Source organism: Symsagittifera roscoffensis, chromosome 10 (genome assembly GCF_963678635.1).
Source record: "Symsagittifera roscoffensis chromosome 10, txSymRosc1.1, whole genome shotgun sequence".
NCBI lineage: Eukaryota > Metazoa > Xenacoelomorpha > Acoela > Convolutidae > Symsagittifera > Symsagittifera roscoffensis.
In genome coordinates, this window is record NC_087071.1 from 22403414 (window position 1) to 22410557 (window position 7144).

The window sequence follows — 7144 nt, forward strand, 5'->3', positions numbered from 1 at the left end:
TCGACAACTAGGGTTTTCTTCGTCGTAACTTAAGCTGAGATTCAAGAATTTGATAGTTTTTTCTTGACACTGAGAATTTTTTTGGAATTGATTTTTTGGAGTCCAAATCAGGAATGAAAATGGTTTCATACCTGCAGAAATGCGGATTTTTCGTGTTTCAGCGGAAAAAATCCAACAAGCTGTCTTTAATTATTTAGAAGGTAACCTTGTTTCCTTTATCATTGAACATATAACCTTGATCAGGTTTTGAGAAGTTTTTTTGTAACAATCTGCCATACGTGAGAAAGTTTGACCCTGTAATCTGATAAAAAAACTTTGGATTGATATAACTTTTTTTTAAAAGCAACATGATGCAATTTCACAACGGAAAGAAGAGACACCGATGTTTACGGATTTTGAGATTCATCCATGCAAAACCCAGCCCTGAATCAATAATATGTAGATCGATGAAAACAAACTTATTACTTTCAAATTAAGAGAAAATGAATAATTTTGTCATAGTACTCTTTCAGAGGTTGTTTTTGGTTATTGACTTCATGTAAAAAAGGCAAACATGAGAAAAAAAAAATACAATAAAACACCAAAAATATTACGAAAAAAATCAGCTCATGATTTTCATGGAAAAAATCTAGTCAATAACGATCATTCAAAAAATGCTAGTCAATCAAATCTGTAGAATCAAAAGAATCAAAAGAGCTAGAAAGACTAGAATCAATGTATGGAAACAATGCATTGAACAAAAAAAAATGCTAGAGAGACTATCCATAGAAATTTCAAGTTTTATTTGATGGCATGGAATGTATGAATTGTATAACTGGCATTTTTCAACCTGGATATTTCCATTGCATTCTAGTTTTAAATAATTTAGCTTGTCAAAATTTAAATCAAGCATTGACAGTTTTGGTTTTTGTTAATAAGTAAACTTTCATTTATGACTTCTCCTTTGCCTAATAATTAGGTTAATTGAACTAGTTTTTGGCGACTGTAAAATTATCGAAAGAAAACGTGTTTGCAAATCATGAGCAATTGAATGATTTTGTCATAGTGATAGTTCGGAAATTGTTTTTGAAGAATGACTCCTTATAATAAAAGCAAATATAAAAGCAAAAACAAAATATTATCAAAATAGTTTAAAAAAAACACTGCGTTATGATTTTTAAGAAAAAAATTTAGTCATTAATGGTCATGTAAAAAGTGCTAGTTAATAAATTCCGTAGTATCAGAAATTGACAGTTTTTGTTATTTTTCTAAAAATTAATTTTTTTCCTCATGTAACTGATACTTAAGTTAAAGGCACTAAATTTTGCTATAAGTAAGATAATCTCGCCAAAATCTAAAACGCATTTATTGTTCCGACTTTTGTAACTTAAAATATACGTAATATTTGTGATCGGGCTGTGTTTTATTCTTCAGACAAATTTCGACTTTTAAACTGGTCATTTTTCACCTATAATTTTTATCATTCAAAAAGTATTGTTGTCTTGAGCTTAATTTTGAAAAAATATTTCAGCTGTGATTATTTTTTGTAAAAGTAAAGGGGCTTAAATATAGCCAATTTGGCCAATTTGGGACAATTAACGCTCGAAATATTTCGCGCTTTTAACGCGTAAGCGGAGAAATAATCCTTATTAGAAACTGTTCCAAATTGGTTGAACGAAGCGTATTTGCCAGAATCAATTTGTTACTAGGAGCGAAATTTATCATTTCTAACTTTAGATGGCGAATGGGAGGATAATTTTCACAAAAAACTCCTCAAATTAAAAAAATATCATTTTTATTTATTATATTTCATTTTTTCATTTTATCACTGCTTCATAGACCTTAAAGGCAGTCGGAACATTCAAGGATTCGCCCTGATACGAGCAGTCTTGTTTCATTTAGATTGGCTTTGTTCTTGCATAATTTTGTTTATATATTTGCAATTTTGAAGCTGTAAATGCAGTTCGTGCTGATCAATCTCATATAAATAAGCGCTGACTTGAAATCAGTGGATAAATCGATTAAATTTGAAGGTTTTTAGTTCGCGACTTTCATACTGGCTTAACTTTTGACAAACAATTTTAATGAACATACATAGCCTGAAATTTTGTTTGCAAAACTTACATCAATTGAACTTTTTTTTGCAAAAGTGTTGACAAGGTTCTCAGTTAAGATTTTCCTCATCATTTAAGTTAATAAGTTAACCTTAATCGAAAGGAATGAATTTGCAGGTTTTTTGTTTGCCCTAATAATTATAAATCAAAACTGTATCATGAGCTTTGATTAAATTAAAACACTTATTAAAACAAGAAAAAACAACACGGAAAGTTTTTTCAAACTTTCTCTAATCATTGGACATTTTTCTGTCGTAAGTTTTTAGGCAAAGAGAGTGTAATTTGACAATTTTTTTTCAAATTTGACGGGTGGTTTTGTGTAATTCTTATCTAATAAATTGGAATTTTCCTTTTGGGAGATAAAAATCAATCTTAAATTAGTTTGCTTGCTTAAATATGACAAAAGCAAAAAAATGATTTTTCTAGATAGTGGACTTAGAATAGGCCATGTGTTTTTTCTTTTATGTCTACGATAACTTTAAAAAAATTTTGTTGGACAATGCTTTAAGTTCCTGAAATATTTCTGATTTTTAGACAAGACAGTAAAGTGACGTTCAAATTACAACGGATTTTCAAAAACTGCATATGAACTGTCCAAATTTTTCAAATGATTCTGACATTCCAGCTAAAAACGAATATATGCTTATACAAACGAAGTCCTTTGGAGCTTCTTGTTTGCCTTTTTTGGCGTTGCACTTGTTGTTCCGACTTTCGATACGAAAGTAACGGAATATTTGTGCTCGGGGTGGGTTTTTTTTCTACAGACAAATTTCGACTTTTTAACTAGCCATTTTTTACGGAATTTTTCTATATCATTCGAAAGGTATTGTTGTCCTGAGCTCAAATTTGAAAAAATAATTTCACCTGTGATCATTTTTCGTAAAGTTTTGGGAGTTTAAAGATTGCCATTTTGGCCAATTTGGGACAATTAACGCGCGATATATTTCGCGCTATTAACGCTTAAGCGGAGAGTTAATCCGTCTTAGAAATCGTTCCAAATTGGTTAAAAGAAGCTTTTTCGCCATAATTGGTTTGTTACAAGGAGCAAAATCTATCCTTTTGTACTTTCATTTTATTTTTTACATTTAATTTTTTAATGTAATGATTGCTCCATAAACCTTAAAAGGCAGTCGGAACATTCAGGGCTTCGCCCTGATACGAGCAGTCTTGTTTTTATTTGCTCTGAAAAACTGAATGACACATTGTCGGTGAATGATGTGGGCTTGAAGCTATTCAAACAAAATTGTTTTGCATTGCTCTTTTGTCAGCTCGAATGCATTTTCAAACATAAATTTGTTTCGCTGTCTCAAGGTCAGAACTATTTCAAAATTTTAGTCCTTTGTCTAATAAGTTTGTTCTTTAAAATTTTACTTATACTCCAGCCCAAAATTTCGTAAAAAATTTTGTTCAGCAGCAATCTGTCATGTTAATTTTAAATCATAAATAAAAAAGAAAACATCGAAAATTACCAAAAAAAAAATAAAAACAACTGTCGATTCAGGTTAAGCTTGATTTTTTTTTTCAAAATTTGTTACCTTGTCCTATTTTCAAAAACTATAAATGCTTGTTGGATAAATAGTGTTGCCAAAAAGTTCGGATCATCTGACGCCTAGATTAGATATTTCAGAGGTTCTTCATCTCAAGTTTCTTCACCAGTATTGTCAAAATATATATATTTTCAGAACACATCACTGGAACCCCAAATAGAAGAGAAACAGCAGCAGCAGACAACCACCCTTCCCCCTGCCTTCCAAATCCCACGAGGCCGCCTTCTCACCACTCCATCGCCCCCCTTTTCATGCCAACAATCAGGTGTGAATAGTTTAATCAGTTGCCATTATTTACTCTGGCATTTTAGCATTTGATTTTGATTGAAATTCGAGATTTCATTGTTTTTGTCTTTCTCTGATTTTATGCTCAGTTGCATTATGTCTCAAATAAATTGGGTAATTGGACTATTTAGTTTATCGGATTTTCTTCTGAAATGTTTAATCTCGCGAACGAAAAGCACAAAAAAAGAACAGTAGGTGAAGATTTTTTTATAAATATTGTAATCGACTTCAAAAGTGGTTTGTTTTTGACAAGGATATTTTTTCTTCTCATCCTTAAAAGCGACACCCTGGATTGGAGCCCATTGAAAATTTGCTATGGGTAATAGAAAAACAGCATTCAACATCAATGGTTTTTGCGCTGAATGTTTGTCCTAGTAGCATAAAAGCAGTGCTGATTTAGCGCTGATTCAGGGGTGGAAAGCTTAAGCTTAGTGGTGATTTAGCCACTAATTAGAGAGGTTTTTCTAAATACTGTAGAACACCCTCACCCACCATTTTAACCGTCTAGGGCTTAAAACCTTCCCACAGGGGTGCGGATGGAATGTCCTCCCCCAAGGATGTCAAGTTTTGTTCCACCATTGAAATGGAGAGGAGCTTTGTTTTCGGGTGTGTTTTAGTTCCTTTTTTCTTTCTTTTTCCACGCGAAATCAAATACAACAAATAAGCATCAGAGACTGGGTTGAGTGATCTATCATATTGAAGCCTTCACCGTCGTGATTTGAACCAATTATTTTTTGCTTTTTCAATTGGTGATTTTTCGAAGAAAAAAAAACGACTCTCTAATTTGCACTTTGGTATTATGAGAATCAGAAATGCCTTTGAAGTAGTCTATCTATCAGTTTCTTTCATCACACCGCGCACAAAAAATTTAAATTCTTATTTGAAAGATTTTTTTTGTTAATTTTAAGAAAATTGTCGGAACATTCTGTTCTAATTGCACAGCAACCGGCCATAATTGTTGAAAATTGAATGCATATTCTCCACCATCCCCCCACCATATTTTCCCATAAAACTTGATTATGTGATGGAATTGGCGTATAAGTAATTATAATAATAATTACAAATGGTTTCCAAACGATATCTAGTTACAAAGTTATTTATAAAAATTTATGAATACAAATTAGAATCATTTGGGAGAAAATCATTAAGCCAACAAGGCCCATTTTCAGGTGTCTCATTAAGCGGAGAACAAAAAAAGTACTTAAATTTTTTGATCCAATGCAATGGATCTCCTACTGGTAACCATTTATTAAATGTAAGCCTTTTTATTCGCACCTTTAAACCATTCTCTATATAAAAAAAACTAATTTGGTTTTTCTCAGATAATCTTTTCTACCCATAACTTAGAAACCAACAGAAAAAAGTTCTACTTGTTGATCAAAAAAGTCTCAAAGCATGCCCAGTAAAACTGTATTTCTTAGAATGTAATTATCCAAAAATTTATGATTAAAACTATTTAATTGAAACCGAGAAGCCCCTTTCAAGAAATTGACCCAGGTGGGAAAAAATTTATTACAAAGTTGAACATTTTTCTAATTTTAGGTGTAATCGACCCTCTGTTGAGGTTATTTCTGTTTACAGCTAACTTTTAAGTTGTTTTTCGCTTTGAAAATATCACGTTCAATTCTTTTTCAGTAACAGAATATCTCAAGGTTTCAACTTGGCACTCTTTTCGAATAAGTTTACCGGTTAACTTCAGAACTTCGTAAGCAAAAAATTCTCCTACGATATATATTTTATTATCATGCATTATTTCAGTAATTGAATCCATCCTGTGTTTATGAAAGTTATTCTGATTAGCCTTCTGATTTTCATTTCCAGTTCTTACAGTTTGGTTTTGTCGGTATTTGCATAAACTAAAACTTCATATTGGATGATTGGTTGCACTTAACTTTTATACTTCTCAATTGAAAAAACACTCCACAGAATAGCAAATTTTTGTTCTTTACCTTATCAATTTGCTGATGAAAATTCAATTTACAGTCAAGGAGAATTCCAAGATATTTGAAACATTCTACATCTTCTATTTGGGTGTCATTTGAAAAACATTTTACTGGTCGTTCTTCAGTTTTCGTGCTCCGACAGTATCTCATGGTCTTTTTTGACATAAGTGGGCCAAGGATAGATCCTTGAGGTACACCAAAAGATACCAGTTCAAGTTGGGTCTTAAAAGAGTTAGTTTCAATGTACTGATAGCGATTGTCAAGGCAAGATTCCAAGAGATTTAAGACAGGCCCTCTGAATCCCATTTGTTCCAATTTTATTAACAAATTAGAGTGATCAACTGGGTCAAAAGACTTTGTTAGGTCTAAAAACGTATTCTGAACCGTTAGTTTTTTGTTCGATAGCGATGTTGAAACTTCTTCCAACAATTTAAGGACGGCTTCAACAGTGCTTCTGTTTGATCTGAAACCAAACGGAGTGTTTCGGATGATATTAAACTTGTCTACATATGATTGGGCTCGTTTGAAAATTATACGCTCAAATATTTTACCCAGAACTGGAAGAAGTGAAATTGATCTATAGTCTGAGGGGTCATCGATGTCTCCCTCCTTGAAAATTGGTACAGTTTTTGCAATTTTTAAACAATTTGGTTAGATTCCTGAGGTTAGGCATTCATTAAAAATTTCAGTCAAAGGGACTGCTAGTATAGTTTTTAAATGCTTGACGAGAACATTGTTGATATCATAGCAATCTGTACTATATTTATTCTTTAGTCTTTCGATGACTTCAATGACTTCAATTAAATCAATTTTTTCAAAAACAACGGTTGCTGCTGACGCATAACAATATTTTCCAAGCAATTTGGTGTGCTTTGTGTAAGTCTGGCGCCAATATTTGCGAAGTATTCGTTAAAATTCTCAGCGTCCCCGTAAGATAGATTAAATGATTTGGAATTTTTCCCTTTACCATTCAGTTCCTGAAAAGTTTGGAAAAAAGTTTTCATTATACAATTAGTATCAAGCATTAATTTTTTTTGATAAAATTTTCGTTTTTTTACGGATGATTAGAATTTTGACATTTGTTTTTGGGAATTATATTTATTCCGGGCATCCGTTGTTTTAATATTCAAAAACTCATATCGCAACCGTCGCTTTTTTGCTGCTGCATTTTTCACTTCATTGTCAATCCATGGATGTCTTTCTGATTGTCTTAGTAAACGCTTTGGAAAAAAAGTATCAACTGCCTTCATAAGGATCGAGTTTATTTTTTCTAAAA